Here is a 10,190-nt window from a genome sequence, read left to right on the forward strand (position 1 = left end):
TTTTTTTTATTGTAGCTGAAGTACAGAACAAATCGCGTTTATTTTCAGCTCAATACAAAACACGTAATATTAACTCTGAATACCAGAGGTATAGGCAACTCGACTAACTAACCTTATGAATAAAATAAAGTTCACCAGTAACATCATAGCACCCGCCCAACTGTATCGAAACTCCATCATGCTAGCTAGTACACAGTACGAGTTATTGTAACTGACTGTAAAAAGTTAGCACATTGAAAATAAACTCCACCTAAACTTGGTTTATATCTGACCCAGATAGACTGCAGGTCATAACTTCTTACCTGAAGCTCATTTCACCTGACAGTCGGACCGGCGGCCGCCTCGGGTCTCTCCTCCTCCGCCTCCCCTTTCCCCTATCCACCTGCTGGCCTCCACCACTTGCTAATTTTACTGAATCTGTGAAAGCTCCACCATAGCCACTACCAAACAATTGAGTTATTTTTTACACGTTTGCCAGCATCTGTCCAATCCGCCACCTTTCACTGTTTACACGGTTACGGAAAAAAAGACAACAACAACAAAACATCGGCCCATTTAAAACGAAAAATTACCATCGGCCCACCGGGCAAATGCCCGGTATGCCCGATGGCCAGTCCAGCTATGTTTGCGCCCCTCCCGTCTCTGCTCAGCAGAAACACAAGAGTGACGTGCAGCGTGCAGCGAAAAAAAGTGAGAGAGAGGGCAAGAGAAAGAAAAAAAAAACCCCACGGCTTGCATCGTTCACTTCAAAGAGTCAGCTCTAAGAGCCATTTCGTTTGCGACCGACCCATCACTACAAAAAAAGCTACACAGGAGAGAAACCACTCAGTTGCCCTGTGTGGCAAGACATTTGGCCTCTTTGGAAATTTGAAACAACTCCTGAGGATTCACACATGGTAGAAATCCTTTGGCTGCTCAGAATGTGGAAAAACATTCAGGTCTAAGTCTGACCTGAGGGTTAACATGCGAATCCACACAGAATAGAAAAGATTCATCTGTAGCCTCAACATTAATTAAACAAACTTTCACTACCTCATATAATAATCACCAGTCTCCTGATTTGATGGTGGATGGTGCTTGCTGGGTAGAGTAGCTTTAAAGTGATGGAGAAGATGGAATTGGCCTTCAGAGTGTGAGAACTGCTTTTCTTCTCATGTTACTCTGTGAAGCCAGAAGATCCAGAGCACAATAGTAACACCATGTGCAAGTAATTAATGGATCAATTAATGGGTTTCTTGTCGTGTTTTTTTTTCTTTCATCTCTAAGCAGGGGCGATTCTAGGATCAGAGCTTTGGGGGTGCTGAGCACCCAGACAGCTGCCCAGCCAGGCAAGATAAACCTGTCTCTGTCAGTCCCTGCATCCTTAAATATTGTCCCGAGTTCTCTCTGACTGTCTCCTTGGTGCACTTAAACCCCTGTTCCTCCCTGTCCTCATCGTCTGTTATCTTCGTCTCCGTTAGCAATCATCATAATTTTACCATCTCTGTGCAAGTCTGCAAATTTCTTTATTAAATCATAAGATTCTTAAATTCATCAAGTCTCTCTAGGGCTGCTCAATCAATGATAATGTTATGTTGGAATGTTGTTAAAGAGGGTCAAAAATGTTTCAACCCAGTTTGTTTAGCAGATTCTGTATGGCAGCTTTAATATAGGGAGGACACAACTTCCAGATTGTGTGAGTAAAATCAGGTTTTTTCTCTTTGTCAGTTTAACAGTTTCTGTTGTGCCTGTCACTGTTCCCTGTCTGTTTTCTTACCTGGTTCTTCCTGACCTTGTACTTTCTCCTCATGTTCCCTCTTTCCTCTCTCCCTCTTTGGACTGACAATCATACACAAATAGATTGTATTCAATTAGATGAAAAATTACATTAATATGAAAAAAATTCTAATAAGATCACTAACAAAAAGTCCTCTCTCAGTCTACTTTCAACAAAAAGGCAAATAACAACATGAACATCTAATAAAAGATATAAACATTGAAACACTGATCCAACATTATTCTTGAATGATGGATCATTTGATTTTACACTTTTACCTGAATGTGGCTCCTTTTTTTGGAAAAACTTCCTTATATCCATTATGAACCTGGCTGTCTCTCTGCACACACACACACACACACACACACACACCAGGAGTTTATAAGGTTAATGGGCATTCAGTCAGTTAACTAGTTAGTATCCATTTCAAACAGGACAGTGGTAACCAAAAGTAGGCTGCGGACAATTTTAAGTTTTAGATTTTAAATAGGCTGTATACATTTCAATGGGAGCGACAGGACGGTCAAATGTCGCTGATTTTACTACAGAGCACGACGGATTGTAGGGTAGCTAACATTGTCGGAAAACACGTTTTCAACACTGCAGGTTACCTGGTGTAATGCTTTTCAGCTAAAAAGAAACATGGTGTGACTCCTACCTAACTATATAAAGAGTAACTGGAGGTTAAATGCAGCTAATATGTCCTGTTTTAAGACAGGCACTTACACCTCCGCTCCGCTGCGTCTAAGCCACCATCTCTGGCAGCAATGGCGCTAGAGCCAGAGTAGGGGAGAGCTGGAACAAACCATTTTGGGAGGGGGGGAGTTATCTATACTTTTGTTGTTAAAATGTTACGTCTCAAACAAGTACAGTACTGTATGCTTTTTATATTTTTAGTAATGTGTCACACAAAGAGCAAATATTGTCAAAAAAAGTAAGAAATCTTTGGGGGTGCTTTGATTCCTTTTGGGGGTGCTTAAGCACCCCTAAAAATGGGCTAAAATCGCCCCTGTCTCTAATGCTGAAAGTTATTTAAGACCCCACCCCCTACTGCAGAGAGTAAGTTTTAGTTAAGGAGGAATCAATAAACCTGATAAGAAATATATTAGTGAACAAGCCAGAGTGCAATGATAAAAACATTCTGACTGATACTATGTAATACATAATTCAGTGTAAATCTGTAAGACTGTATGTGTTCAGCTGATCAGTCTGCTCTGTGTCACCAATAAATCATAGTTTTAAATACTTGATGACACTTTGCCTTGTGTGTAAATAGGTGTGAACACTGCAACATTATTATTATGGTACATGAAATTTCTAAATGTTAGGTGTATTCTGAGTTTGTGGGACAGTTAGTCCCTTCATTCTTGGAGATTAACTTCAAAGCTGCTCTGAGTCCTGTAACATTCTTGGTTTAAGAGCAGAAGTGAAGTGAAGTCCAGTCATTGAGATAAATTTCATAGCAGACTGTAGGAGTGGTCCAAGTCCAAAATAGATCTAAGTGTGCAGAGTCACTGCTGCCTTCAGTGACCATTCACCATTCACTCCCTGAGACAGCAGTGGGCCAAATCTATTATGTCAGATAATTTGAAACTCCTTCAGGGGCTGATACAACGAGTTCACTGTTACAGCCGATAGGAACTCCTGCTCAACACAAAAACTACAACCCTGGATTCTTGAAAAGGTCTAAGTAAGACTAAAAATGTTTTAGTTTAAAATAAGTTTACACACTTTTTTCAGCCACAGAAGTGGGCTGCAGCAAGTAATGAAAATGCAGTTAATTAAACTGCTTTTCATTATGCAGTGAAGCAAAGAGCAAATAAAGATAAACACCAATAAGAAAGAAAACATACACCTAGGTACACACAGGTGTATGGTTCTGTGTAGAAAAAGACCTGTACATCTTTCTTGGAAAAAAGGAGCCTCATATAAAGCCTCTTTCTAAAATAAAGCTTTATTTAAACAGATGTTCTGTAGGCAACTGATTAATAAGGGGGTCAGAGGTCCATCAGTGACTGTGATGCAGTAACAGTGAAATGTCCATCAGTGATTGGCGCGTCAGTGTGATGTCATCCTCTAGTCATGTGACTCTTAAAGCAGGCTAAGAGGATTACTGAATCTCTCTTCAGTTATTGTCTGCGTCAGTCTTTTGTTTTCACAGAAGAAGACAAGGCATTTGTGGGTTGTCAAGATTTATTAATCACCTGATGAAATTGTAGATGAAGCTTAGTGAATTCTCTGTGTTTCTGCTGCTGGTCTGCATCTCTCTGCAGAGAGCTGACAGCCATTTACCTAACTTCAGTCCTGGAACTCACCCTCTGCAGGTAGGACAAATGCAAGCTGGGAAGAAAACCAGTAACCCTGACACTGAGCTAATCAGCTGCAACCAAAGTCAGCTCTGATTTTGACTTAAATCAGAAGTGTATTATTCAGATTAATACCACAGGTGGCAAATTTACAGGCAATATTTACTTCAGTAGAAGTACAGATACTTGTGTTAAAATAAAGCTTCAGTAAAAGTTGAAGTACGGATTGAACTTCTTTACGGACATAAAACTGAAAAAGTACAGCTCCAGAGTAACCAGACAGGATAATGTATATTTAAATATATAACTTTCTACAGGACTGAATATAATATTTTTATGTAAAAGTCCAGAGCCTCTGAAGATTATCTGAGTACTTCTAACATTACACAAAGCAAAGGTGTCCATCACGCTTGTTCATGAAACTTGGTTTATCCATTTTCTGGAGCGGGCCAACAGTGAAGCTCTGAAGATTTCCCTCTGAGGGAGCTGTAGAGATCAATGGTCAAGATCATTGATCTATGCAATGAGCTTCAATCTTTCTGATGTTTCTGAAATTATGCCTCTCTCAGTGGGTCAACAGAACATCTGGCACAGGACAGCTGTGATAAAAGAAAGGGAGGAAGTTTCTCCAAACCTCTGGACCCAGGAAACCCAGCTTGGTCCTGATGGTCTCCCTCATTAGGTTTACTTAACTGTGAATCTAGCTGTTGATCATAATGTGAACGATGTTATTACATGAAAAGAACAAATTACACTAGTTTTTATTTAAAGTTTATGTGTTACCAGGCTGTAGAGTGCTCAGTGAGTGTAATGGATCTAAAACTGTTTAAATCTTTAGCCTTATATCATCCTCAGTCTTATGTTAAAATCTCAAAGGACAATGTTTGATGTTTAGTAAAGACGCTGGATTTGTGATTCCTTGCAAGCTTTGTTTAATGGGTAACTGAGCAGGCATTACATGCAAGCAGCGTTTTCTTACTGCATGCATGCGCAGTGCACTATTCTGAACAGGTAATAATAATAATAATAATGGATTGCATTTATATAGCGCTTTTCGGGACCCCTCAAAGCGCTTTACAATACCACTATTCAACCCCCATTATTAAACAATACCAGTCAGATGTTCTACGTCCCCTTTCTTTAGGTTAAGACTGTATAAACAACAGATTCTAATCCACAACATTATAGCCTGGACATTAACCTTTCACTTCAACCCTGGAACTGTCATTGGTAAGAATATAGTAAACATTTAACATTTGACCTTGTCAACATCACGTTACATGTAGTTTCCATGGATTTCGTTTTCTTTGTGCTCTGGGGAACAGGCGGTTGATGGTTGGACCACGGTAGAGTCATCGTGGGAATCTCCGTGTTGTGGTGGTGCTTCAGGGACTGGGAGGACATGCCTGCGGTTCCGCCTATACTCTCCGCCTCCTGACTGGACAATGTATGATCTGGATTTCTTATTAGTCCCTAAGGAGTCATGTCCATGATGCGTTTGCATCCTCACAACCTCACTTAGCACAAGGGGACGGAGTGGTCTGCTGGAGTTGTCATAGCATTTCTTTTGTGCATGGCGCTTATGAACTAGGCTTGTCTTAACAGCTGTGTTGCTTTTGGGCCTGGGAACCAGCAGATGTTGCATGATAGTGCATGTTTGCCTTGACATGAGCCTTTCAGCTGGAGAACCTAGTGTGTGAGCTTGAGTGGCTCTTTTTGTTTATGTGGCCTGGTGCTGTTGCACACCGGACACGCAATTGTTTCTTGCCCTATATCTTCAGTTATTGTGGGCCAAAACATGATAGCATGGGCCCTGCGTTTAGTAGCTTCTGTGCCTGGGTGCCCTCTGTGGAGGACAGTGATTTAATCCTTTTGTAAAGACTTTGGGATCACTGTCTTCAGGCCTTTCTTGACAATGCCATCTTCAAGGGGGAGTTTATTTGATATGGGTAGTATTCACGAATTTCTGTGAGCAGCTGAGTTTGTCTGCAAGGCCAGGCCTTCATTGTGACAGTGCTCAGTTTCTGTAGCTCTGGATCGGAGGCAGTGTGCTCCCACAGTTCAGTCAGCCTAAGGAAGAGATGTGTTGGATCAACATGATCTTGTTGTTGGGTTCGGGAGCAAACAAAAGCATTCTAGCTTTTTAAATGGCAATGTGTAGCTTTTTAAATAGGTTTAATGTATGTGTTGTAGGTTGCTAACATTATTCCCTCCTGTTTGACATTTTAAAAGCTTGTGTTTTCAATTATCAGTACAGCATCACTTTCAGGTGCATTTTCAATGCTTACTTCATTTAAATGCAATCTTCCATGTCCTGCTTTGGGTCCTCCTGGGCTAATGTGTAGTAAATAAAGGTATTAGTCACCATCCTTTGTATCATGCTTTTTATGCAGGGGAGAATACAGGTCACAGTAATAAACATAAGAACTAAAACAACAAATACTGGGGTCAAAATCTACAGTAGCATGTGCTACCTAGGTCCAGAAGTCAGCCATACGAGCCAATCCTGTGTTGAGGCTCATGGTGTGTGGTCTGCCACATGCCTTTGCAGCACGGTTAAGTTCTGTAGGTCCTCATAGATGTCGCTGCCAGTGGAGTATTCGTCTGGAATGAATGTGCAACATGTCTCACCAATTAGCTTACACACCCCACCTTGGGATGCGGTTAGCAAGAATGTTATACGGCCATAATCCAGAGCTGTGAGTGGATAGTGGCATGTGGGCACATACGTAGCAGTCCATCTTGTTGTTAAGGTGCGCCATGGTGTTCATCATCTGCCACCAAAAGCTTGTAGAATAGCCATGAGGTTATTGAGTGTGGCTTTCTCGGTCCCATAGTGCTTCAGCTATCGTCACGAACAGGAATACTTTCAGCCACGCTGTCATCTTTGTTGCTGACTAAAGGTAAGGGAGTCATTGGTTTCTTCACCGGGTTTGAGATGGAAGGTCCTAGAGGCTTTCTCCCCCTTTGTAGTCGGACTCAGGCTCAGCGTCAAGGTGCGTGATCTTCTTGCAGTGACTCTGGTGAATCCATGTTGATCTTTCAGCAATGTTATTTTTAAAAGGAAATTGGATCCAGTTGTTTTACTGCTGTTATGCTGCTCCCTCCTGTTGAGTCATGACCACGTCCATGGCTCAAAATTTCAGCAGCAGTCTTGTAGAAGTGTTCATAATGCAAATGACAACAACAATGACACAAAGGAAGACCCTCTGTAGAGTGTCAACCTCTGTATGGCACAGCGAAAAAACATTAGGCGATAATCCTTGAGAAATTGCCGTCAGTCAGTTCCTGTCACCGCCATAGCATCTGTTTTCTGTGTTGTTTACAGAATCATGATGCCATCCCTGAACTTCCTCTGTGCTTTCGGTTGGAGCTTGGCACGCTCCCCTTATCCTTCAGATACCCATTCTGTTGTATCTAGGAAGCCCAGTGGCACAGCTCTCTGCGGGTCGTCAGCTGGAGGTGGTCTCCACCCCTCACTGATCCTCTTGTCGCCTCTCTCATAGCCTCAGTCTGCATCTGCATTTTCCACCTGTAATTTAAGCAATAAAGCCTCCCCAGAAAATCCTTGTTTGCCACATGGTCCTTGCCATGTGTCAACTTCACACAATTAGACATACATAAGAAAGTTAGTTGCACATTCTCTCTTAAAGATTCCCAGGGCTTGTCTGTTAGGCTGAACGAATGGACTCTATGGCAGAACACACAGAAACGCAGGGAATGCAGAAAGTGCTCTTTATTTACAGTGTCTGGATTATTTACACAGGGTGGGAGATTATGTACAGTGATAAATAAACGGAGGGAAACCAGGAAAGGGGGCTGACACGCACTTGGAGGGAAAGGTATAATCGACACACACAGGGTTGATCTACGAGAAAAAGGAAAACGAAATTTTAGGGGAAGATACCAAACAATTGATAAAAAGCGGCAATAAACATGGGGAGAGTTGGAGAGCTCACTTCTCACACTGGCAGTACATGTTTGGACGAGAATCTCCAGGATGCGAAGGTAAAGATGCGATTGATGTTTGAAGTGATCCCGGAAATACGGCTTTACCAGCAGCTGACAGGCAAACGGGTGATGGATCCGGCTAAGGATACAGGACAACAGGTAAGCAGACAAAATCCAAACATGGGTTGGCCGTAGTGCACACCGCGGAGATCGGTGTGCACTACGGGGATCGGACGGGGGGCACAACGGGCTGCAAGAAACAGGTTTGAGCTGGGAAATATGGAAAGTAGGATGAATCCTCATGGAAGCAGGCAGTTGCAGTCTGACACATACAGGATTAATGATGCGTTGAATAGTGAAAGGACCCAGAAGACGGGGTGCCAGCTTTCTAGACATACATTTCAAAGGAACAGTTGCAGACGACAGCCACACCTTCTGTCCCACGGATTATAGAAGAGCAGGAGATCTCCTCCGATCCACCATACAATGAGCTCGTGTCACAGTCCGAAGCAACGCTGCCTTGGTCTGACGCCAAATCCTCCTGCTGCGGCGCAGGTGGTCCTGCACCACTGGGACTGCAACCTCCGCCTCCTTAGAAGGAAACAGTGGGTGCTGATAACCCAAACAAACCTCAAACGGAGAGAAACCGGGGACAGAACAGGTGAGAGAGTTATGCGCATATTCTATCCAGGAGAGATGAGAGCTCCAGGAAGCAGAATTAGCCAAAACCACACAACGGTGTGCGGATTCCAGTTGTTGGTTCGTCCTTTAAGTTTGTCAATTAGACTGTGGGTGATAGCCCGAGGAGAGGCTTGCCCCCAACCCCAAGGCAGCACAAAACCCCTTCCACACACGTGACACAAACTGAGGTCCCCTGTCAGACACAATGTCCTGGGGAATCCCATGCAGCCAAAAAACATGAACAACGAGTAAGTGAGCAGTCTCAAGGGCGGAAGGGAGTTTAGGCAAGGGAACAAAATGGGCAGCCTTGGAGAATCTATCCACGATGGTAAGGACGACCGAGTGACCAGAGGAACGCGGCAGTCCTGTGACGAAGTCCACAGTGATGTGCGACCACGGGTGACTGGGGACGGGCAGGGGATGCAAAAGCCCTCTCCAATGAAGGCCACGAAAAGGACCGTTTCAACAAAGACACCATACGATAAATGCCGGGATGACAGGCAAAGCGTGCAGTGTGCAGCCAATGCAGGATGCGCGCGCACATGGCGGACATACATAATTATAATAAAGATCAATCAAATGGACCAATATGGCAAGGCCATGATGATCCAATTGGTAAAGTAAAGCTGATTGGCATCTTTCATGGCATTCAGACAACAATTCTGATGGCTAAAGATCCAAACGGAACAGGCAAAAAAAAAAAAAGCGCACGGGTGGAGATGCCCATCGTCGGGTGAAATCTGAGACAGCACAGCTTCCGCGCCCGTATCGGAAGCTTAACAACCTTAACATCAAACTGTCTGGACACGTCGGGGTGGGCGAGGATGGGAGCAGAGCAAAACGGCTCCTTAAGCCGTGAAAAAGCCCGTTCGGCTTCCGGCGTCCACTGAAAAACACAAGCAGGAGATGTCAAACTAGTAAGCGGAAGCACAACTCGACTGAAATTCTTAATGAACCGCCGATAAAAATTAGCCAATCCCAGAAACCTCTGGAATTGCTTGTGTGTGGAAGGGGTCGGCCAACTCACAATGGTTTCAAGCTTACAGGGGTCGGCTCTGAGCTGTCCCTTGAATGATTGTAAAAGAAAACAACTATTTTATAGAGCAAAAAAAATTCTAAAGGGAACATTTATTTATTTTTATTTTATTTTATTAATATTTTCCTTAAATGTGTCAAATATATATTTTCTCATCTAAATGTGCACTGAGCTGTGAGCCAGGGGGCAGTAATGCGCCTTAACATTGGTTGCCAACCAAGAAGAAGAAGAACCTGTAAGCCAGAAGGGAGGGGTGAGTGAGTGAGTGATTCGTCTATGCTACAATTCAGCACAGGAAGGGAGGGGGTGAGTGAGTCAGTGATTCGTTCAACTTGTTTGAGCTGTGAGCCAGGAGGGAGGGGGTTAGTGAGTGATTCGCTTACGCTAAGATTCAGCACAGCAAGGGAGGGGGTTAGTACGGTGGCCCCTAGAGACAAATCACATACAAACTCCAAAACAC

The 10,190-nt window shown here is 43.3% G+C and overlaps 1 long non-coding RNA gene across 1 annotated transcript in view; it reads left to right on the forward strand.

Annotated features, from left to right (window-relative positions):
• Positions 1 to 3,869: 3,869 nt before the first annotated feature.
• The window catches only part of LOC106456156 (uncharacterized), a 13,154-nt gene continuing 6,833 nt past the window's right edge, over positions 3,870 to 10,190 (forward strand). The window contains exon 1 of the long non-coding RNA XR_001290320.1: positions 3,870 to 4,080. This is a non-coding gene — a long non-coding RNA (uncharacterized LOC106456156). The remainder of the gene's footprint in view (positions 4,081 to 10,190) is intronic.

Source organism: Pundamilia nyererei, unplaced genomic scaffold, assembly GCF_000239375.1.
Source record: "Pundamilia nyererei isolate P.nyererei 1_Seehausen unplaced genomic scaffold, PunNye1.0 scaffold00030, whole genome shotgun sequence".
In the NCBI taxonomy this organism is placed as follows: Eukaryota; Metazoa; Chordata; class Actinopteri; order Cichliformes; family Cichlidae; genus Pundamilia; species Pundamilia nyererei.